Source organism: Dermochelys coriacea, chromosome 5 (genome assembly GCF_009764565.3).
Source record: "Dermochelys coriacea isolate rDerCor1 chromosome 5, rDerCor1.pri.v4, whole genome shotgun sequence".
NCBI lineage: Eukaryota > Metazoa > Chordata > Testudines > Dermochelyidae > Dermochelys > Dermochelys coriacea.
The window spans coordinates 4,664,445-4,687,583 of NC_050072.1; the positions used below are offsets into that span (position 1 = coordinate 4,664,445).

Below are 23,139 nucleotides of genomic sequence, written 5' to 3' on the forward strand. Positions count from 1 at the left end.
ATATTTTGTAGCAAAGGGGATGTGTCAACTGCTGACCTGTGAGGGTCTATCTACAGTGCAAAGAAAAGCCTACGGCACTAAGTCTCGGAGAAGGGTAAATTGACTGGGGCGCTGGGGCTGTGGGGCTAAAAATGGCAATATAGACATTTGGGCTGGCACCTGGGCTCTGAAACTCAGCAAAGGTGGTGCAGGTTCTCCGAGCCTGAGCTCCAGCCCAAGCCCGAACCTCCCTGCTGCTATTTTTAGTACAATAGCCTGAAGGTCGATCAGTTGACCCAGGCTCTGAGACTTAGCACCACAGGCTTTTCCTTGCACTAACAAATGTGATGTTTGCACTAACAGTAGATGTACCCAGTGAGCTGGTCCACCTGGGGTTCAGTATGTGAACCCAGGTATGAGCCCCTGGCTGCATGCCTCTCTCCTCTCTGCAAAAAGGTTTGCTGTCTTTGGCTGAAATGAAAAATCTGTCCCTAGGAATTTAGCCAGAACAGATTGGGGTAAACTCACCATGGAGAAGCCAAATCCACAGTGCTCTGCTGGGCATGTCAGACCTGCTCAAGTGTCACGAGCTTTAATCTTTACACGCTTATCCACATTTTCTTTCATGAAATCAAAAGCGTCCATAGATCCTTTCTCCCCTGGGAAAAGGTTCTCTGCTGATCTGATGAAGGATAGAACTGGTATCTAAGTTGCCAGTCAGCCTGTTGTGCAGTAAGTGAGGATGTTAATACCTATAAAGTCTACTATTTTTTTCCTTCTTTTTCCTTCTATGTCCAGTGAATTTATTCTGACTGAGGATCATGTCTCAACTGGCTGGGGAGGGGGCTCTCAAATTGGAGGAGTCATGGAGGCCTAATTTGGTCCCAAAGCAGCCTGCAGACCTAAACTATCCTAATTACAGTGATCATATTTCCCTATGCTGAATACGGGACACCTGGTAAAATTACTTGTATTCATGCAAGTTCAATGGCAATCAGTTAGAACTATGCAGCACAAATATTCTAATTAACATCAAGTTGACTGAGCCCCTGTTAAAAAGAAATACTGAATAGTTGGTTTCTTTTTATTTACCTTATCTTTAAGGATTTAGGATTCACACAGAAAGAGGTGAGACACACAGCCCACCCCCGCTTGCACACACAAGGAGGGGTGACACACACACTCCCGTACACCTCTTTCACAGAGGGGCATGACCAACTAACCCAACCATCCCTGCCAGGCACTCTCCGTCCTCCTTGCTTGGCTAGGCCCCCGGGATGGACCTGCCTCTCTTGATACCTGGCGCTGCATCATCCCAAGGCAACACGTGTGGGGGCACGCAGGGTCACATACCCCCATCAGATTTCTGTCAGGGTTCACACTGGAACGTGTCCAGCAGCAGCCTTTCCACACTGTACGGGAGGGAAGGGACGGGAGCTGTTTCCAGCCACGGGGGGGGGGGAGGGGGGAGAGACACAGATGACTTGTCCCATGTCTTTGCAGCACTCATCTTCCCCTCCGCTCTCTCCCGCTCCTCTGTGGCTGGAAGAAGCCTGCCCCTTCCTGCCTGCACAGTGTCAAAAGGCAGCTAACACCTTCAGGCTGCTGCTGGCAACTGACATAACCCAGCTGCCTCCTGTCCCCCGGCTACAGCCCTGGCAGGAAGGGGTTAAGTCCTAAGGATGCATTGTGTACCAGGGTCCAAGGAACCTGATTGCAGGGGCTTCAGCAAACCCAGCCAGAGAGGTGGCTCAGCAGAGGAAGATGCCCAGGGGGCGGAGCAGCCCCATGCTCCCTAGAGGCAGTGCCCAGGGTGGTGGGTGGCAGGTGAAGAGGATGCTAAACCCCTGCATAATGGGGCTGCTGTGGAACCTGCTGGGTCGGGGCGTAAACAGGTTGGAAATCGCTTCCCCCCCCCCCCATCACTCCAGAGTTGATCTGAGCGGCGGAGAGGCTGCCCCGTGCCAGCGCTGTGTGGGGCTTTGGCACATGCAGGGCTTGGCTCCTCTTGGCCAGCGTTTTAGGCCAGAGGGTCTTGGGCTTTCCTGGGGCACCGGGCCAGCCAGAGGCAGTGGGGAAAGGAAGGAGCCAGAAGGCCAGGCTGTTAGTGAGCTGAGCGCTCCCTCCAGGGGCTGGTTCTCCATACAGCACTGGAAGTGGAACGCACGCCGCCGGGGGGGATCTGGAGAAGCAGTGGGGCTGTGCGGGAGTGAAGGGGCAAAGCAAGAGAGGTCAGCAAGAGGGGGAGCAGCAGAGGCAACATGTAATTGGCTGCCACTTGGCGCTGGCCCACACTCACCAGCTACCGCAGTGCGCAGCCAGTGCTGTCTGGAAATGGGACAGGGGACAGGGCCCTGCTGGCCAAGAGCCCGCACATAGTGGGGGGCTGTGCTGACGGACCAGCAGGGGGCGCCACCCCACCACCTGCCTTTCACACCTACCTCCATTGTTGGCCACTAGACCCCCTCCCCTCCCCACACTCACCGCCAGTGGACGGGTGGCTGGTGAGCAGGGATCTGGCCAGCAGTAGGACCCACCAGTACTGATGTGGGGGAGACAGAAAATACTGGACAATTTGTCTGTTAAGAAAGTCAAACACCTACAGGAGGGCTTAAATATGGGACTGTCACTTTAAAAACAGACATCTGGTCACCCTAATCCTAATGGCTCTATGGATTGTACTATTTGAAGAGAATTTTCAGGCAAGAAGGGATTCTGTTCTGCCTCCCTGTGCCTGGGAACTTGAGCAAGATCCAGGGGTGTTTGCTGTTGGGCTGATATGTACCTCTCCATCATGTAAGTTGCCCCATTTTAATGAAACAACTAGAAAAATCCTTCCATCCCTCTCTGGGAGGATGCTGAGGATCCTGTAGTTCTTCACTATTGGGCATGTGGAAAACCTGTGAAGGCAGCTGCCGCAACTGCTTTGCAGAGAGGAGAAAGACAAGTTGTCTAGTTTACAACTTTTTTTTTTTTTTTTGGATGGCTCATTTTAGTGTGGGGAGTGATGTTGAGAACCTTGAGTAACTTGTCTATGAGCAGCACTATTGGGAACATTACATTGTCTCTTTAAGCATTCTCTAGTAACCAGGTCTGGTTTTTAAAAATACCTCCTGAACAGATTCTTATACTTAAATGTCAGGTGTATGTTAGCAAAGAGTTTCTGTATTTGGATTCGCTCTGTTATTAATATTGATTAAAATTGCACTTTAGATTAAGCAGAGCCAGACAGCATTGCCCTCGCGTTGCTATAGGCAACCAGCATTGCAAGTTCATGGAATACTACTTAGATGTATATTTAATGTTTCCTAGTGTGTTTCTGCTAGAAACAAGGTTTCTTCCCATGGATGAAGAGAGCTTTGACAGCCCAGTAAATGTGCAGCGATACTAACGAGATCAGGAATTCAGACTTTTATTTTCAAGTGATTATTTTAAATTTTTGATCTGATCTGAATCACAAAATAATAATTTGCGGAAAATCTTTTCTATTTAGTAAGACTTCTTTTTCTTCACTTCCTAGATTGTCTGGAGGAATACACATTCAAACACTCAATGCTTTGTTAGCTTGTGTCATGTTTTTAAGGGTGACCAGTGATATTGTGCTATGCCAATGTATCTCAAACTGGATAGCTGGCCAGTGGCCTCCCTAGGGTAGTCCGAGCCTCCTTTCTTGATCATGATCAAAAAGTCGACAAGCCAGCTCAGGCAGAAATTAAACTAAATGAACAGACTTCTTTTTGACTCTTTGGAATCCAGCAAAAACATGACAACTTCCCTTGAGTAGTGAAGATTCCCAGATGTCCCGCCCCAAGGAAAAGTTAATCCTGCCCTAGCAACTTACTTAGTTATTTACAAACATTAATTCAAGATACCACAATTAGAGATGTTTGTGCTTCAGGATTGCTCCAGGGACTGGTGCTGTGAGGAGATTTTTGTCTTTAACTCTCCCATTGGTCAGCAATTAGCTAGCAGCCCTCTTGGAAAGGTCAGAACCAGCCTATTGGATTAAAACTTTCCCAAGAAGTCATTGTCCAAATGCACTTGGATTTGAATAACCACCATGAACTTGGTCCCTTTCTGCAAAATGGATGTTAGACACCAGGTGTTAACAGGCAAGCATTAAAGATTTAGTAGGTTTCCAAAACTAATTAAACTTTGTGTGAGGACAATAACATCCACATGTCTGTTGGATAGCATTTTAAAAATTATTTCTATAAGGGATATAAGCCCTCATGCTTCAGGGGATGAGTCAGCCACTACACTTGTACATCCGATTGAAGTGAGCTGTAGCTCACGAAAGCTTATGCTCAAATTTGTTAGTCTCTAAGGTGCCACAAGTACTCCTTTTCTTTTTGCGAATACAGACTAACACGGCTGCTACTCTGAAAACTACCTGATGGGGATTGGTAAGCAACTTTTCCCTAAGGGCAGGCTATAATTATTCACTTAATGGGTTTAAACACTTTTTCCATTGAAGCATCTGCTACTGTCCACTATTAGATAGCCCTCATTACTGATCCTTCCTAAAATCATCTTAGTCTTCATTCCATCCAAGCATTAAACTTGTTTTAGCTATTTGAAATAGTCCTTCAGGAAATGGGGGAAGCATCCTGCATTGTTTGTGGGGGGATAAATTAGATGACTTAATACAGGTAGGTCTCTTATGAATGGATTCACACCAATCCCAGTAAGTTAAGAAATATCTTAACTCCTAGACACTTAAATGTTTTAATAGAATTTGGTAGTTCCCAGGGGGCACTTTCAGTAGGTAATAGAGTTTTTTGGAATCTTTTTTCTTCCTGTAGACTTCAAGAAAACAACTCGGTTTTGCTTTAGCAATCTTCTAATCTCTATCAGGGCTGCTCCCAAATGAAACTTTAACTCCATTTCCAAGCATCCTTTAGAGGACACATGACTTTTGTAGAGAACATTTCTAATCTTCACTAGCCACACAAAGCAGTGTGCAACCAGTTCCCAAATTTGAGTCGGTCTCCGGAGTCTTTGGGGGAAACTGTCCCTGTAATCTCAAACCTGCAACACTCAGCCACCTCCTGTACTCTGACCTTGCTAAAGTGGATTCTGACTCGAAAATTTATTTCATGAAGCAGTTTCAGTGGCTTTACAGGCAGGCTTTAAAAATACATGATCAAGCAAGATAGAAAAAAGGATTGCTTGTAGACAGGGTAAGACTTTGACAAACACACAGCTGAGTTGTGAGGCTTGCTGTACGGTGATTCATATTTAATTGTTTTCATGCTCCCAGTCCTAAATTTCCTTTGACACTTAAATCAAAGCCAAATGTACCTTGATGTAAAAGCAGCTCCTGCTCTAGTAACAGCTGATGTGCCGCCAGGCATTTTCATCTTTGCATTCTTTCTGCTACTTGATTTAGTTGCACTGTGGTCCAGAGACAAAAGTTGTGCTGCAGTGTATGCAGGATGAGCTCTTCTGTACAGGCAGTGCATATATTAAATTTAAAATAGTTTTTCTTTCCTTTTTTTAAAGAAAATATAATAGTAGTTGCGGCAAAGAGTCCTGTGGCACCTTAAAACTAAGGGACGTATTGGAGCATAAGCTTTTGTGGGTGAATACCCACTTCGTTGGATGCATGAGTGACATGCATCCGACGAAGTGGGTATTCACCCACGAAAACTCGTGCTCCAATATGTCCCTTAGTCTAGAAGCTGCCACAGGACTCTTTGCCGCTTTTACAGATACAGACTAACACGGCGACCCCTCTGATACTTGACATCATAATAGTTGGAATATAAGACTGCAGTCCTCAAATAGAATGGGCACGGGAATGCAAGTAACCATGCCCTCTCTGTTATGAGTGTCTTACCCATAAGCCAACCATAGATTTGTAGATTCCAAGGCCAGAAGGGACCATTGTGATCAACTAGTCTGCTCTCCTGTAGAACACAGGCCAGAGAACTTTCCTGGAGTAATTCCTGTTTTGAACTAGAGTGTGTGTCACTTTGTCTGCAGTGGCTCACAACCATGAGTGCCTATGTCAGGGCATACTGTCAAAAATCAGGGCAGACATCCCAACCTGGTGGCATGTTCTACAGTTAGATTTCACCAACCCAGTAACAAAGTGCACTTCTGGATTAGTTGTAACAGTGTTACCATGGAGTCACAGACCGTCCCCTTAGACTCTCCAGTCTTCTTGCTACCCAGGCAAGTTGGACTTGGGGATAAATGGTCACTTACACCAAAAATCACAAAATATTCAAGTTATTTCCAGTCCCAAGAGATCAGTCACTTACTCCAAATCAATTGATACCCTAGATTTTTACACCAGAGTCAACACCTGTAGCCGATCCTGTAATAAACTGTCTCAATGTTTATTAAATAGGAAAAAGAAACAAGTTATTTACAGGTTAAAGCAAGCAAACGTACACACAAATGAGTTACCATCTACGGTTCCTAAAGATGACAGAGATGTGATAATCTGTCAATTGAAAACTTCTTTCAGACCAGATCTAGGGGTAATCCCTGGTGAATTCTGCCTTAATTTCTCTGGTACTGTGAGAGTTCGAGATGAAAAATCTTCATGTCAACTATTTCCCCTACCACCACCACTTCCAGCATTCAGACAGATGGGGCGAGGCCTTCTGCATGTTCTTCTCCATGGGTGGATGGGACAATTAAAAAAGCTTCCGTCTTACAATGGCCCACTTAATTTTTGATAGTCCTCCTGGATTGGTGGGGGAGGGAGGGATGATGCCTGGATTTGAAAGTTCAGAGCAAACATTTCTGAAGTTGTAAAGTAAAACTTGCGTATAGCATGGAATACAGACGTTACAAGAAAGATTAATGCATGCAGCAACTAACAAGCATTTCATAGAGTACAAACACAATACATTTTTGTAATTTTGTAATTTCCTTCCTACTTTGAACAAAACTAACACATCACTACAGCCATCACTACGAACCCCAGGCTGAAGACTCATTTGAGATATAACTGGAACAATGTACCAAAGGTTGTGGTGGATTCTCCACACAGGATTGGATGACTTTCTAAAATACATGATTTGGCGCTGGTAAACCTAGTGCCAGCTCTGGCCAGGCCATAGGCATTAGGTTGGTTTGGTTTCCAGCTATGAATTTGTAAGTTTTTAGCTAATGCCTACGGCCTTGGCCAGAGCTGGCACTTGATTTACCATGTCACAGCATGCATTTTAGAAAATCATCCAATCCTGATTTAAAGATTGCAGTGATGGAGAATTCACCACACCCTTTGGTACATTGTTCCAGTAATCATGTCTCAAATGAGTCTACAGCAGAGCTGGGCAAACTACAGCCCAAGGGCCACATCTGGCCCGCAGGTCCCTCCTGCCCGGCTCCTGGCCCGGGTGGCTAGCCCCCGGCTCCTCCCCTGCTGTTCCTCCCTCCCCCGCAGCCTCAGCTAACTGTGCTACTGGCGCAGTGCTCTGGGGGGCAGGGGTGCGAGCTCTTGCCAGGCAGCACAGCTGCAGAGCCGCGGCCTGACCCGGTGCTCTGTGCTGCACAGTGCTGTGGCTGGCTTCAGCTGGGCAGCACGGCTGCCTGTCCTGGCGCTCAGAGCAGCACAGTTGTACCGCCACCAGCCACCTGTGCTCCAGGCAGCACGGTAAGGGAGCAGGAGGTGTTGGATACAGGGCAGGGGAGTTCAGGATGGTGGTCAGGGGGTGGGCTGTGGATGGGGTCAGAGCTGAGTCAGGGGGTGGGAGTCCCGGGGGGGTTGGATGCGGTGGCGGGGGGCAGTCAGGGGCAGGAGTTCTGGGAGCGGTCAGGGGACGGGGGGGTTGGATGGGGCAGAAGTCTCAGGGGGGCTGTCAGGGAGCAAGAAGCGAGGGGGGGGTCGGATAAGGGGTGGGGGCTGGGCCACGGTTGGCTGTTTGGGGAGACGCAGCCTCCCATAACCAGCCCTCCATACAGGTTTTGGAAACCCGATGTGGCCCTCAGGCCAAAAAGTTTGCCCACCCCTGGTCTACAGCCTGGTGTTAGTAGTGATGGCTGTACGATGTTGGGTGATGTGTACTCTTTTTTTCCATTGGCCTAAAATGAACTAAGCTCAAAGAACACATAGAAAGCTATGGTACCTGCCCTAAAAAGAGCTTCTTGTTGCCCACCTGATAACTGCTTTCACTATCTATTTGCCTCATAACAAGGAATCCATAAATATAGGGATCCATATTACTTTCCACATCCTCTGAAAGATCCAGACTCCTAATACTTACGAAGGTTGATTAGAGAAAAGCAGTTATGGGGGGGGGGGAAATCACATCTTGATCATCTATAGTTGCTTAATAACCACCATATCCAAATGGTAAACGTATATGTTAAAACAGATATTTCTAATGTTGGCACTTCTGGCACCACTCCACATTTGGAAAACAAGCTGTCATGAGGTAAAAAGTCAATATTGGTGACAGGACTATTCTGTCTCACGTTGTCAGTCGAGGACAAACTCAAACTTCTATCGGAGTGGGAATAACCACAAAGGACATAGCATATAAGCTGGGTATATTCTAGTTCACTTTCTGATTGGTGTCCTGTTTCTGTTCTTTAAGAACCTCAGTGGTTGAGAAACGGGTTACAGGAGATCACCTTTCCGTATGCAAATGGTCTAAAATACTGTGTTCGGCAGAGACTTAAGACTTGTCTAAACAGAGTTTTTTGGCATTAACTTTTGGATTTGGATTATAATGCATTGTGTCCACACAACGCAATTTTTTTTTAATCATCTGGCCACTCTGAAAAGAGGATTGAGTCAATTTCAGGATGAGCTAGGCCCAGGAAAAAGTTTGGATGAATTTGAATGATGAATTAACTCTTTTGCCTCTACCTTCCACAGTTATCCCACACTGTATTGCTTAACACATGGATTGACCTGTATGCCCTCTGATGCTCTGGGGTCATGTTGAACTGATGTTACTTGCCTGTTTAAATGCTGACATGCAATCAGATGGGCCCCATTTGCAATTACAAATCCCTGGGATTGCATATTCTTCTCAACCCTACAACAGCCACGCCTCATGCAGCTATGTAGAGATCATGGGTTTCCTTTTTCTGTAGAGAGGAGATTGTCGGATCCTGCCTTAACAGCAGCCCACAGAATGCAAAGATATGAGTGTATATTGAGGTAAATGACAGGGTCACTCCCAGGACAAGTTCCGGGGGTATAACAAAGGAAAGATGCTCTAGCAGAATACTAAAGCAAAAACTCGAGGACAGCAACAAGACCCTCTAGCTAGCTCCTAGCACCTGTCCCATCTATCACAAGCTGAAATGGATTTCTGCCAGTGAGGCACCACCAAACCCTGTTGTTTTGTGGACTGCAGCCAAGAGACCACGGATCCCAACCAGGACTCCTGATGAGATTTCCCTAGAAAGTCAAGATTTCCTTCCCATGCAAAAGCCTGAGGAAGAGATGGTTCCCGAAACGAGGCAAATGTCTTTTAGCAAGCATTGTGTGCTCTGTTGCAGCACAACTTCTAGAAGGGTTTCTTAAAAACTTTTTGTTATGGCTACCCAATGGCCACTGCCATTTTGGGCAGATGTGAACTAGGAATCTTTCCGATCCTGCTCAGCTTTTATAGCCCCCTCCCACCCCCGCCATGGTTAAAATGATGTTTGCACTGGGCAGCTTAAGCTCTCTAGCCGCTATTTTTGTAAAACTTTCATGTCCCACAGCCGTTGACCATAATGGTACCCCAGGCTCCTTTTCCCATTCCATGTAACATTCCCTCTCCCTCCCGACGGACTGCAACCCATGCCAGTCAAGTGTCCTTGTCATTAGAATGTGAGTTACACAGCTCTCACTTCTCTGCAATAGTCCCTCCTGGTCCACCACTGTTCCCCTACTCTCCTTTCCCCTCCCTATTCGAGGCTGGTGGGGCTGCAAGGGCTAAAACCCAAACCTCTTGTAATGCAGGCATGTTTTATTGAAGTGGCAGATATAGAATCATAGAATATCAGGGTTGGAAGGGACCCCAGAAGGTCATCTAGTCCAACCCCCTGCTCAAAGCAGGACCAAGTCCCAGTTAAATCATCCTAGCCAGGGCTTTGTCAAGCCTGACCTTAAAAACCTCTAAGGAAGGAGATTCTACCACCTCCCTAGGTAACGCATTCCAGTGTTTCACCACCCTCTTAGTGAAAAAGTTTTTCCTAATATCCAATCTAAACCTCCCCCATTGCAACTTGAGACCATTACTCCTCGTTCTGTCATCTGCTACCATTGAGAACAGTCTAGAGCCATCCTCTTTGAAACCCCCTTTCAGGTAGTTGAAAGCAGCTATCAAATCCCCCCTCATTCTTCTCTTCTGCAGACTAAACAATCCCAGCTCCCTCAGCCTCTCCTCATAAGTCATGTGCTCTAGACCCCTAATCATTTTTGTTGCCCTTCGCTGTACTCTTTCCAATTTATCCACATCCTTCTTGTAGTGTGGGGCCCAAAACTGGACACAGTACTCCAGATGAGGCCTCACCAGTGTCGAATAGAGGGGAACGATCACGTCCCTCGATCTGCTCGCTATGCCCCTACTTATACATCCCAAAATGCCATTGGCCTTCTTGGCAACAAGGGCACACTGCTGACTCATATCCAGCTTCTCGTCCACTGTCACCCCTAGGTCCTTTTCCGCAGAACTGCTGCCGAGCCATTCGGTCCCTAGTCTGTAGCGGTGCATTGGATTCTTCCATCCTAAGTGCAGGACCCTGCACTTATCCTTATTGAACCTCATTAGATTTCTTTTGGCCCAATCTTCCAATTTGTCTAGGTCCTTCTGTATCCTATCCCTCCCCTCCAGCGTATCTACCACTCCTCCCAGTTTAGTATCATCCGCAAATTTGCTGAGAGTGCAATCCACACCATCCTCCAGATCATTTATGAAGATATTGAACAAAACGGGCCCCAAGACCGACCCCTGGGGCACTCCACTTGACACCGGCTGCCAACTAGACATGGAGCCATTGATCACTACCCGTTGAGCCCGACAATCTAGCCAGCTTTCTACCCACCTTATAGTGCATTCATCCAGCCCATACTTCCTTAACTTGCTGACAAGAATGCTGTGGGAGACCGTGTCAAAAGCTTTGCTAAAGTCAAGAAACAATACATCCACTGCTTTCCCTTCATCCACAGAACCAGTAATCTCATCATAAAAGGCGATTAGATTAGTCAGGCATGACCTTCCCTTGGTGAATCCATGCTGACTGTTCCTGATCACTTTCCTCTCCTCTAAGTGCTTCAGGATTGATTCTTTGAGGACCTGCTCCATGATTTTTCCAGGGACTGAGGTGAGGTTGACCGGCCTGTAGTTCCCAGGATCCTCCTTCTTCCCTTTTTTAAAGATGGGCACTACATTAGCCTTTTTCCAGTCATCCGGGACTTCCCCCGTTCGCCACGAGTTTTCAAAGATAATGGCCAAGGGCTCTGCAATCACAGCCGCCAATTCCTTCAGCACTCTCGGATGCAATTCGTCCGGCCCCATGGACTTGTGCACGTCCAGCTTTTCTAAATAGTCCCTAACCACCTCTATCTCTACAGAGGGCTGGCCATCTCTTCCCCATTTTGTGATGCCCAGCACAGCAGTCTGGGAGCTGACCTTGTTAGTGAAAACAGAGGCAAAAAAAGCATTGAGTACATTAGCTTTTTCCACATCCTCTGTCACTAGCTTGCCTCCCTCATTCAGTAAGGGGCCCACACTTTCCTTGGCTTTCTTCTTGTTGCCAACATACCTGAAGAAACCCTTCTTGTTACTCTTGACATCTCTTGCTAGCTGCAGCTCCAGGTGCGATTTGGCCCTCCTGATATCTTTCCTACATGCCCGAGCAATATTTTTATACTCTTCCCTGGTCATATGTCCAACCTTCCACTTCTTGTAAGCTTCTTTTTTATGTTTAAGATCCGCTAGGATTTCACCATTAAGCCAAGCTGGTCGCCTGCCATATTTACTATTCTTTCGACTCATCGGGATGGTTTGTCCCTGTAACCTCAACAGGGATTCCTTGAAATACAGCCAGCTCTCCTGGACTCCCTTCCCTTTCATGTTAGTCCCCCAGGGGATCCTGGCCATCTGTTCCCTGAGGGAGTCAAAGTCTGCTTTCCTGAAGTCCAGGGTCCGTATCCTGCTGCTTACCTTTCTTCCCTGCGTCAGGATCCTGAACTCAACCAACTCATGGTCACTGCCTCCCAGATTCCCATCCACTTTTGCTTCCCCCACTAATTCTACCCGGTTTGTGAGCAGCAGGTCAAGAAAAGCGCTTCCCCCTAGTTGGCTCCCCTAGCACTTGCACCAGGAAATTGTCCCCTACGCTTTCCAAAAACTTCCTGGATTGTCTATGCACCGCTGTATTGCTCTCCCAGCAGATATCAGGAAAATTAGTCGCCCATGAGAATCAGGGCATGCGATCTAGTAGCTTCCGTGAGTTGCCGGAAGAAAGCCTCATCCACCTCATCCCCCTGGTCCGGTGGTCTATAGCAGACTCCCACCATGACATCACTCTTGTTGCACACACTTCTAAACTTAATCCAGAGACACTCAGGTTTTTCCACAGTTTCGTACCGGAGCTCTGAGCAGTCATACTGCTCCCTTACATACAGTGCTACTCCCCCACCTTTTCTGCCCTGCCTGTCCTTCCTGAACAGTTTATAACCATCCATGACTGTACTCCAGTCATGTGAGTTATCCCACCAAGTCTCTGTTATTCCAATCACGTCATAATTCCTTGACATCACCAGGACCTCCAGTTCTCCCTGCTTGTTTCCAAGGCTTTGTGCATTTGTATATAAGCACTTGAGATAACCTGTTGATCGCCCCTCATTCCCAGTATGAGGCAGGAGCCCTCCCCTCACAGACCTTCCTGCCTGTGCTTCCTCCCGGTATCCCGCTTTCCCACTTACCTCAGGGCTTTGGTCTCCTTCCCCCGGTGAACCTAGTTTAAAGCCCTCCTCACTAGGTTAGCCAGCCTGCTGGCAAAGATGTTCTTCCCTCTCTTCGTAAGATGGAGCCCGTCTCTGCCCAGCACTCCTCCTTCATGGAACACCATCCCATGGTCAAAGAATCCAAAGCCTTCTCTCCGACACCACCTGCGTAGCCATTCGTTGACCTCCACGATTCGACGGTCCCTACCCAGGCCTTTTCCTTCCACGGGGAGGATGGACGAGAACACCACTTGTGCCTCCAACTCCTTTATCCTTCTTCCCAGAGCCACGTAGTCCGCAGTGATCCGCTCAAGGTCATTCTTGGCAGTATCATTGGTGCCCACGTGGAGAAGCAGGAAGGGGTAGCGATCCGAGGGCTTGATGAGTCTCGGCAGTCTCTCCGTCACATCACGAATCTTAGCCCCTGGCAAGCAGCAGACTTCTCGGTTTTCCCGGTCAGGGCGGCAGATAGATGACTCAGTCCCCCGGAGGAGAGAGTCCCCGACCACCACCACCCGCCTTCTCCTCTTGGGAGTGGTGGTCGTGGAACCCCCAACCTCAGGACATCGCATCTCATGCCTCCCAACCAGCGGAGTCTCCTTCTGCTTTCTCCCCCCAGACATATCATCTGGTCCACTCTCCGCATTGGTACCTGTGGAGAGAACATGAAAGCGGTTAGTTACCTGTGTCTGTGTTACTGGAACCCGGACATTCCGCTTACCTCTTCTGGAGGTCACATGTTGCCAAGCTTCTTCACTGGCCTCTTGGCTCCTCTGTGCAACCTGCTCTACATCTTTAGAGCTTTGTGCCCCTAGAAGGCTATCCTGAGTTTGGTCCAGAAAATCCTCAGTCTCTCGTATACAACGCAGGGTCGTTACCTGTTGCTCCAGACCTTCAATCTTCTCTTCCAATATGGAGACCAGCTTGCACTTTGTACAGACAAAGTCGCTTCTGTCCTGTGGAAGAAAGACAAACATGGCACATCCAGTGCAGGTCACAACAGCTGAACCCCCCCCTTCCATATCACCTACCTACTATGAGCTTCCTCAGAGACGTTGGCAAGATGTAAGCCTCACTGGGCTCACTCCAGGCGAACTCCCAGGCAAACTCCTGCTGTGAGCTGCTCTGCTGTCCCCGCTGCTCAGCTGGTTCGCTGCCGCTCAGCGGGTTCGCGAGGCTCTGGCTATTTTTAAACAGCCAGATTTCCCTGACGCAAACACACAGACACCCTAATGCCCGCCCCCTGCAGGCTAGCAGCCAATCAGACACTCACTCAGGCTCTCTCCCTGCCCTCCCAGCAAACACACGCTCGGATACTTCCTCAGCAAGCAAACACACACACTCGGATACTTACCAGTCCCAGGCAAACTCCTGCTGTGAGCTGCTCTGCTGTCCCCGCTGCTCCGCTGGTTCGCTGCCGCTCAAGAAATATAGAAAGAGAAAGAATATAGAAATAAGAATATATATAGATATATATATCTATATAGAATATATATAGATACATATATTCTTATATATATATATATATATATATATATTCTATATAGAAAGAAATATAGAAAGAGAACTCAATATAAAAAGTACTTTGCTTCACAGTTTGAGCAATACCCTGAGCTTTTCACTGCCGTTGCATGTTAAGGTATATTTCCCAGTGTGTGACATTTACAAATGCATAGGTTATAAGGTACTCAGCTAGTTTTAATCACTCACAGCTCTGTTAACCTTCTGGGTTCAGAACGGTCACTGTAGAAGTCTATTAATTTTGCAGTGCACTTTGTCGTGCTCTGCTGGTGCTTTACAGCCGTATAGGTACTATTGTCCTTCCAGTCCTGCAGCATCTGGAGATAGGGAGTGGGGGGAAGCATTCTGGTGAACAGCATTGCTGCTTATCTTGCTGGTTTGCCCATTGCCTTTTTGAACAAGACCCTTCTCTGCCTCTTGATATGCCTCTGGGTAACGTCCTCTGAAGTAAGAACAACCTGCAAAAGTGCACATGCAATTAATAACCAGTCTCCTGCGGCCCACCACCGATCCAGAATGGTACGCGGGCCTTATGCAAAGGGAAACTTCTATCTCCAGGCTCACCACAGACTGGGAAGAGACTGTGGGAATGGAATTCTCAAATTGAGGGGAAAAGTAACATTTTAGTATTGGTTTCCTGGAGACAGGAATTAGTACAATAATTTGTTCTATTTCTCGGCTCTGTGCCTGATGTCCTGTTGCCCTTACGAACAGGATTGTTACCGGCCTCTGAATGTCTGACAGATCTCTGGGAGAAGAAAAGGAAGATAATATAATCTTGCTTCTGCTTCCTGGAAGAGGGAGAAGAACACAAGAGTGGAAGAAAGGTCTCCTTGCAGAGAGAGGAGAGAGCATTGACAAGGGACCGTATTAAGAGCAGTCGGGAGATGCAGAAACAGCTGATGGAGTTGATGCAGAAGTAGGCATCCTGCTAGAGAACATTTGTAGTGCAATTGTTCCTGCCCAGTGTCTGCACCTCCACGCCAACCCAGCCATATCCTGCAGCCCACTGAGAGCAATGCATACTGAGAACAGTGGTATCCTTCCCGAAGTTTCAGCCACAGGCACCTCTCTTCCCCACCCCAAGTCAGGGAGATCAGTGAATACTGGAACCCTACCTTCACCCCAGCTACAAGTGATGGATTATTTTCTTGCCATTCTACATCCCACGGCAAGGACAGCAGTTAAACCCTGGTCCTACCCATGTTTGTGACCAAAATAGCACAGATACGTGCATTAAGCATTTAGGCATGTGTGTCACATCAGTACTATTATGTTCCATAAAGTTTTCACTGTTTTATGTGTTGTTTTATGTCCTATTGCTTTGAAGTTTGTACTGCGTTCAATAAAAGTTTTATTATTTGCACTATTTCATAGAATCATAGAATCATAGAATATCAGGGTTGGAAGGGACCCCAGAAGGTCATCTAGTCCAACCCCCTGCTCAAAGCAGGACCAAGTCCCAGTTAAATCATCCTAGCCAGGGCTTTGTCAAGCCTGAAAAATTTGATCAGTAAAGGCTGCTATTGACAAGGGTTCAATGGCTTCATAAAATTACACCTGCAATAAACATAATAAAATGCCCATTTATAAAATCATTGCACAAAGCATCACATTTCCATTTCATACAATCCTTACAGACTAATGAAATCCTTACGTAATGCACAATAAAATGTCATTTCTGTATTTTGGCTCCTAGCCTCTAAATAGAAGCACAAGGTATGCCTGCGTCTGTGGCTCTCGTTGCTTGCTGCACTTTTCAGAGGCAGCCTCTCTGGCTGTTCATGACCTTCCAAAATTCTCTGCACCTCCACCTGCCGCCCACTGATGAAGCTCTGTCCCTTGCTCTCGCAGATTTTGTGCCAAATGCATCAAGTAATTTTCACGCAAGCAGCCTCCAGCCTTGTCCTCGGGCATCTCCATCTCCCTTTCAGCCTTCCAAATGCACACTCCCTTGTCATTCCACAGCTACTCCATGGACAAGTTGAACAGTCCTTTCTCTTATCCAAGTGTCCAATAAAAAGGCTTCAGAAGCTAGGAAAGCAGGGTAAGCTGGGTCTCCTGGAAGGAATGTCCATATGGTCATGGGAGCAGACATTCCCTTTGTCACTGAGGAAAACAGGCCTGAATTTCTAAATATCTTGGCACCATGGACCCTTTCAAGGCCACCCAACATTGATATATCACAGGGATTGACCAGGCCTTGGAGACATGAGGCAATACCCCTTTTCTGTTGAACTCTGAGGCTTGGTGTGGGGGATAAAGAAGAGACATATGGGTCCCATCAAGGGCCCTGTTACAAGTTGGGAACCGCAACCATGCAAGTCATTGCTCGCCTGTTCTTTGCCAAGCTTTCTGACATGGGGCATCGCCATTCTCTATAGCAGCGCGCACCTGCATGACAACAACCCCGACAGTTTATCTATCGGCATCAAGCTGATCAGGCATGGTAAGCTTCTAGATGGTGATGGCCACTCACTTCTCCACAGTGAGGGGAGCTCTGATGCTGGCGTTCTGCCTTGGGTGAGTTCTGCACAGATCTCTACGAAAGAGGCCTTTATCATCTTGGAATTCTGCTGCCCCTGCTAGCCATCCCACATCTGCATCATTCCCTTCCCACTGTTCGGTGCTAGTTTCCCCAAGTCCAGAAACGGCTCTCCGCTGCATGAAGCTTCTCCAGGAAAAAATCCTCCACAAGTAGGTGCTCGATTTCATCCCTCTCTATCCAGATAGATTTGGCAGTGAGGCAGCTGACTCCCAAAGTCATCCAGCTGCACAACTGCAAATGCAGCTGCAGCAGTCTCTAAGTCAATGCATGCTGCTTTGTTCCATCCATGCTGGCTGACAGCAGCTTGAAACTGGTGCTGACTCACAAGAAAGACAAATCATGGGAATTTGTTAGTTTGAAGTCCCGGAATTCCAGGAGCTTCTGATAAGTATCCCACAGTGCATTGCAAGAAAAATCCCATCAGAGAGCGCAGCAGTGGGACAATGACCATGGGATACCTAGTAGGGTCCCAGAGCTCAGGTTGCAGCCTGAGCCCAACATCTACACAGGAGTTTTAAAGCCCTACAGCCCAATCCTAAGTCGGCTGACCCAGGCCAGCTGCAGGTGTTTAATTATTCTGTAGACATACTGCCAGATTGTGCCCTCATTGACACCGATAGCCCTGTTGTCTTCAACATGGTTGCACAGATGTAACTGTATCTCTGCAACACTTTTATTACTGGTAATATATGAAAAGGAGAGAGATCCCAGGTTCATTTTGCAGGGCTAGTAGTGAGAAAAAAAAATTCTTAGAAAACTAAGAACACACTTTGATCTGGGTTCACTGATTCATTCAATGACATTTTTAGAGTAAATTTTTGAAGTAGACCCACACTTCCACTTCTGTGTGGCGCACAAATACTGGAGTGAGTACCATGGATGGATTATAAATACCTTAGATGAATTGGAGAAAGTACTTCTGTAGCTAATCAATTCAGTTAGAGTTGAGAAACTCTTGTATGACAAAAAGAACAGAAGTACTTGTGGCACCTTAGAGACTAACAAATTTATTTGAGCATAAATAAATTTGTTGGCCTCTAAGGTGCCACTAGTACTCCTGTTCTTTTTGCCGCTACAGACTAACACGGCTGCTACTCTGAATCTTGTATGACCGTTGTTTGTGCTGTGGATAAAGACATTCAGAAATCTAGGCTACCAAAACCTTGTTGGGAGCACTACCGCTCTAGAATGGAAATAAAAGAAAACTGAACCAAGGAAACTTATTTTAATCTTTTCTAATTCTATGAGAGATGCACTCAAAAGTGCAGTATCACCTCTCCTAAAAGAAATCATTCAACTGTCTAGCTAAATATTAGCCATATATAACTGTTGCAAGACAGTTGTAGGACTGAAGGTACCATATCCATCACTCTACTTTTTCTTAAGGAAAATCAGAAGGGTTTTTTTAGGGAATAGATCTTCTAACAGCCTGCCAGTGTCCATTTATAATGGACACAATGAATTACTGTGGGCAAACGTGTAAAAAGAACCACTTGCTGGCACCGTTGACTTGTTCAAACAGCAGTCCTTCTTAAAATTATGGATCAATTTGTTTTTGTCCCTTTTGGGGGCTTCTGGCCTTTCCTCTCCTCCTCTAGTCTTAAACAGCTGCGACCCTATTTCTTCCATTCATCTATGCAGTGCTGCAGTATGAATGACTGATCGTGGCTTCCTTAACATTAAAGATGCCGAAAAGTTTCTGTGAAGTGGAATATGTTGCAATGGCAAAGAGTTTTGACGGTTGGGATGTTGGCAGTTTCCACCTGTTCCAACACACATCTCAGTTGACTGGAGACATTGACATGGGAGAAAATCCCCTTCTCCCTGAAGGCCTTATTTATAGAAAGCTGCACTAGTGACTCTGGTCCTTTAAAATTATATTGTCTATCTCCCACATCATTGTAGTCACTAGACGAGATAAGACTACTAGTCAGTGCTCCTGCTCCATCTTCATTAGAGGTATTCTGTGTTTTGCTGCTTCTATTTCAAAGCCTAAATCAAAATAAACATTCATTCATGTATACAGATCTGATACTCGGACAGTGATTTGTAGAATGTCCTTGTACAAAGACATCCCTTATCTCATTTGGTTGTGGAGATGTATGCACTGTGACCTTAGAGATCAGTCCCCATCAGCCCTGCAACTAGGAGCAGAAAGGCAAGGGATGATACTGAAGCAAAATCAGTATAAACATAAATCATTCAGCATACCAGTGTTGTGTAACCATTTTTAACATGTTTACCCCGCCAGATATTCTCCCTGCAAGCACGTTCTCCTGTAGTAGGTAACAGGAATCCCAGGTGTTCTCCTTTGGAAATCTGCTGCAAAGGCAGCTGACAGCCATTAAAGTAGAGAAGGGGGAGGGCATTGAAGGAGATGGTAATGAGGCAGAATAAACCTGGTTACTGAGCTCTGCACACAATGCTTCCTCAGTTACGTAAAAGACTGGGCTGCAATGCTCTGAAAGCCTGACTTGTTCAGCCACTTCTGCAAGGAAAGCAGTTCAGTGCACTGCATTTGTCCTTATACAGGTAGCCTGATCTCTCCCCATAGCCCAGTGAGGGTCTCACAGACCTGATGCAAAATTGACACTGTGTTTCTGCTCTAGGGAAAGTGTAGCTAACCACTAATTGCTTGTTTCTCTCTGTCCAGGAAGGTAGTGTTTCAGTTAAGATTGAAATCTAAATTATTGGTAGAAAGCAGAGTTATTCTAGTGTAACATTGCAATACAATTCATACTAAACTGATTTCATGCAGATGTAATGTACGTCATTGCTCTCCCTAGGGTTGGCCATATACTCACTCCATTTAGCTCCCTTCTGAAGTCAGGCTGATGCAGAACTCCCTATGCTGGCTGGAGGTGAGAGTCACTCAAGAATAATGCAGTTGGCTCGTTTGCCCCAAAGTTCTGTTTTCTACCTATGGTTAGATCTCACCTTAGTCTAGCCCTAGAGAGAGGAAACATTGGTCTCCCAAGAGGCGTAGCATTAAAGCCCAAGATGTTTGTAAGATCTGTTGGGCTCATACAGGGTTTGAAAAATGTACCAGACACTGACTCTCCAAAGGTCAGTACAAAAAGATTGAGGGAATGGCAGTGTGTCATGTATAGGCAGCATACATGTGAGAAACCCCATCGCCTGTCAGCTGTAGGGAAGGAGAAAGTGCTGTGATTCTTATGTGTTCCCCCTTTATCATGCTCAGAGGCTCCATCTAGCCCAGAGGTGGGCAAACTATGGCCCGCGGGACCCTCCTGCCCGGCTCCTGGCCTGGGAGGCTCACCCCCAGCCCCTACCCTGCAGCCTCAGCTCACTGCACTGCCGCTGGCGCAATGCTCTGGGCAGGGGGCTGTGAGCTCCTGGGGCAGCACAGCTGCAGAGCCCCGGCCTGACCCACCCGTGCTCTAGGCAGTGCAGTAAGGGAGCGGGGGGGGGGTTGGATAAAGGGCAGGGGAGTTCAGGGGTGGTGGTCAGGGGCCAGGGATGTGGATAGGGGTCGGGGCGGTCAGAGGGCGGGAAACGGGGGTTGAATGGGGGCCAGGAAGGAGAGGGGGGTGGATGGGGTGGTGGGGGGAAGTCATTCCGGGAGCAGTCAGAGAGAAGGAGTGGTTGGATGGGGCAGGAGTCCTGGGAGGGCAGTCAGGAATGAGAGGAGGGGTTGGATGAGGCAATAGGGGGCAGTCAGGGGACAGGGAGCAGGAGGTGGTAGATGGGGCAGGAGTCCCGGTGGGGCCATCAGAGGACAGGGTACGGGGGGGTTGGATGGGGTAAAAGTCTCGGGATGAGAAGCGGGGGGGGGGGTCAGATTGGGAGCCGGACCATACCTGGCTATTTGGGGAGGCACAGTCTCCCCTAACCCACCATCCATACAATTTTGGAAACCTGATGTGACCCTCGGGCCAAAAAGTTTGCCATGCCTCCCGGTCTAGCCAGTGACCAGTAAGAAATTAGATGCCTGAATTGAAGCTCTTAACTGATGTCGTTGCTTGGGAGAAGCATTTGAGTGCTACAAAGGGAAGGGTCTTAAGCAGAATAGCAACCTCCCAGTCTGTTGTGGGTCCTCTTCTCTAGCGCCTGACTTTTGTTGATCAGCACAGTGAAACTGATCAGATTCTTTTCAGTTTTCTGGCTAACCATAGTGTTCTGAATAGTAAAATTGAAAGGTGTAACCAGTGTGATTGCTGTAACTAAGCTACAGCTGGACAAAAAATGAACAACAGCTGCAGAGGCATTGGGGCTCTCTGTAGACTTGGGCAGGCAGCATTGCATGAGCTTGCATTCAGAGAATTTCCACTATGGTTGTAAGAGTTAAAGCCTTCATTACCTTTTACACGAAAGCTTAGCTATTACAGGAAGTGACGGTGTAGAGTAGATCCCTTCTCTCACTATGGAAAACTTCCTCCTGACTACTGATGCGTCAGTAAACTTCTTCTAAAGTCTTAGTCCCCTATTGAAAAAGGGTGTGAGGGCATAGAGTATCAATACTCGCTGTGTCCTTGGCCATTGCTGAGACTGTGGTAAAGGGTGCTTACGTCTGTTTTCTGATGTGGTCACCTGTCCACTACCAACTGGACTGAGACTCAATAATTCATTTTTCATAAGCTTATTTAAGTGATTACTAATACGGTCTACAATTCAAACCAGTGATCTTAAGGTGAAAGACTGTAATCTCTTTACCATCCAGACTCAAGGGTTAATCTTGTAAAAGAAACTGGGGTTTGACAGGTCAGCTAGATGAACACAATTAATTTTTTAAGTCTGTCCGTGCATTTTGCAGGTGAGCTGCTGCCTGTTTAAGGGAGTCAGGACCCATCGGGCGTTGTTTTAGGCAGCAAAACCTTTGGTATGACCCCAGAATACCCTGACACACAATAGGTTTAAAAAAAAACTTCCCTCACTATTAAATAGGTAAAACTATGAAACATTTCACCTTCTGCAGGGTAGACTCTTCCTACTGAAGCTTGGCACAGCAAGAATGTTGTTATACAAGAAGAGAATTCACAAAAGGAAAAGAAGTAAAATGTGGAAGAGGCAAATCTGCCATGGATATTTTAGAGTCTGGTCACTTTCCAGTCAAATGTTTGATCTGATGTAGTCATCCTAACCAATGCTAATGAGCCTTTTGTCAATGAGTTTTAACTTAATTAAGAATTTGTGCTATGGTTGTAACCTGCAGGGAAACGTTCTTGGCTGTTTTCCCGAGCTAGCTAAATGACTTCTCTACACCAAAAAGATGCTTATGGGAGAAGAAGCTAAAAGAGGAAAAAAAGCTAGACCTAGTATGAACTAGGCTTGCTGTTCTCAATGCTGCCGCAGAAGTTTTCACATGTGGCCTCTGCACAGCACTTCTGCCACTGTAGAAACTCTCAGCAAGCATTGCCTGCTCTCAGTTGCCTGCTTCAGTTTGCTCCTGTTAACATGGACTAACAGGTAACAGCATTAGGCCGGCACAAGGCAGCAATAATTTACTGTTCTGAACCAAAAAGGGGAAGTAAACTAAGGACCCCAGTGGGTGGGCAAGCTGTGAGACCCCAGTCAGTGGCAGTTCAGTGCTTCAATGTAGAGCAGTTTGGGGACACATGGTGCTGCGATCCTGCATTTGTTCCAAGTGATGACGGGGTCACTCACGTGAGGCTCACCTTTTTCCCTCCTGGGATGGGCAAAAGAGGAAATTTCTGATGTAATCCAAAAAATCAGCAGGTTATGCTGACAGATTTCTAGTGTAAAATTTAATCTCTGTATACGCTAATGACTCTTTTTTTTTTTGTTTGTTTCCAAAATAGTAGTTAATACAGTGGGATTTTATTTTCAACAATAGAGGAGTTAATGCTGATGTCCTAGTAAACTTCATTTTGTCCAGTTAAATTTCTCATACAATTTCTTATGGATTAGATAACCTATGCTTCATGTCTTAAACTGTTGGTATAAATAGCACCAAGTAACACACTGACATGAGGTTTCACTACCACTGGAAAGCAGCCACTTCTCATAGAAGTGATCTCTCTTAATTGTAAAGCACATTGACATGAAAGGAACTGTATAAATGCAAAGTCACCGTTACTACTTTCAGTTAGTGAGGTAGGTCTTTCCCACCTGCATATGGTACAGTACAGCCACATTTACTACAGCTCTCAAGCAAGAATTGAAAGTTACCAGCAGGCTCCTTATACGGATTACTCTC

The 23,139-nt window shown here is 46.7% G+C and overlaps 1 protein-coding gene and 1 long non-coding RNA gene across 8 annotated transcripts in view; both read left to right on the plus strand.

Annotated features, from left to right (window-relative positions):
- Nucleotides 1-15,782, plus strand: part of LOC122460444 — a 39,030-nt gene extending 23,248 nt beyond the window's left edge. Inside the window, exon 2 of the long non-coding RNA XR_006281750.1 lies at nucleotides 15,128-15,782. This is a non-coding gene — a long non-coding RNA (uncharacterized LOC122460444). The remainder of the gene's footprint in view (nucleotides 1-15,127) is intronic.
- Nucleotides 1-23,139, plus strand: part of FAM219A (family with sequence similarity 219 member A) — a 166,782-nt gene that overhangs the window by 30,602 nt on the left and 113,041 nt on the right. The gene's annotated exons all lie outside the window — the stretch shown is intronic.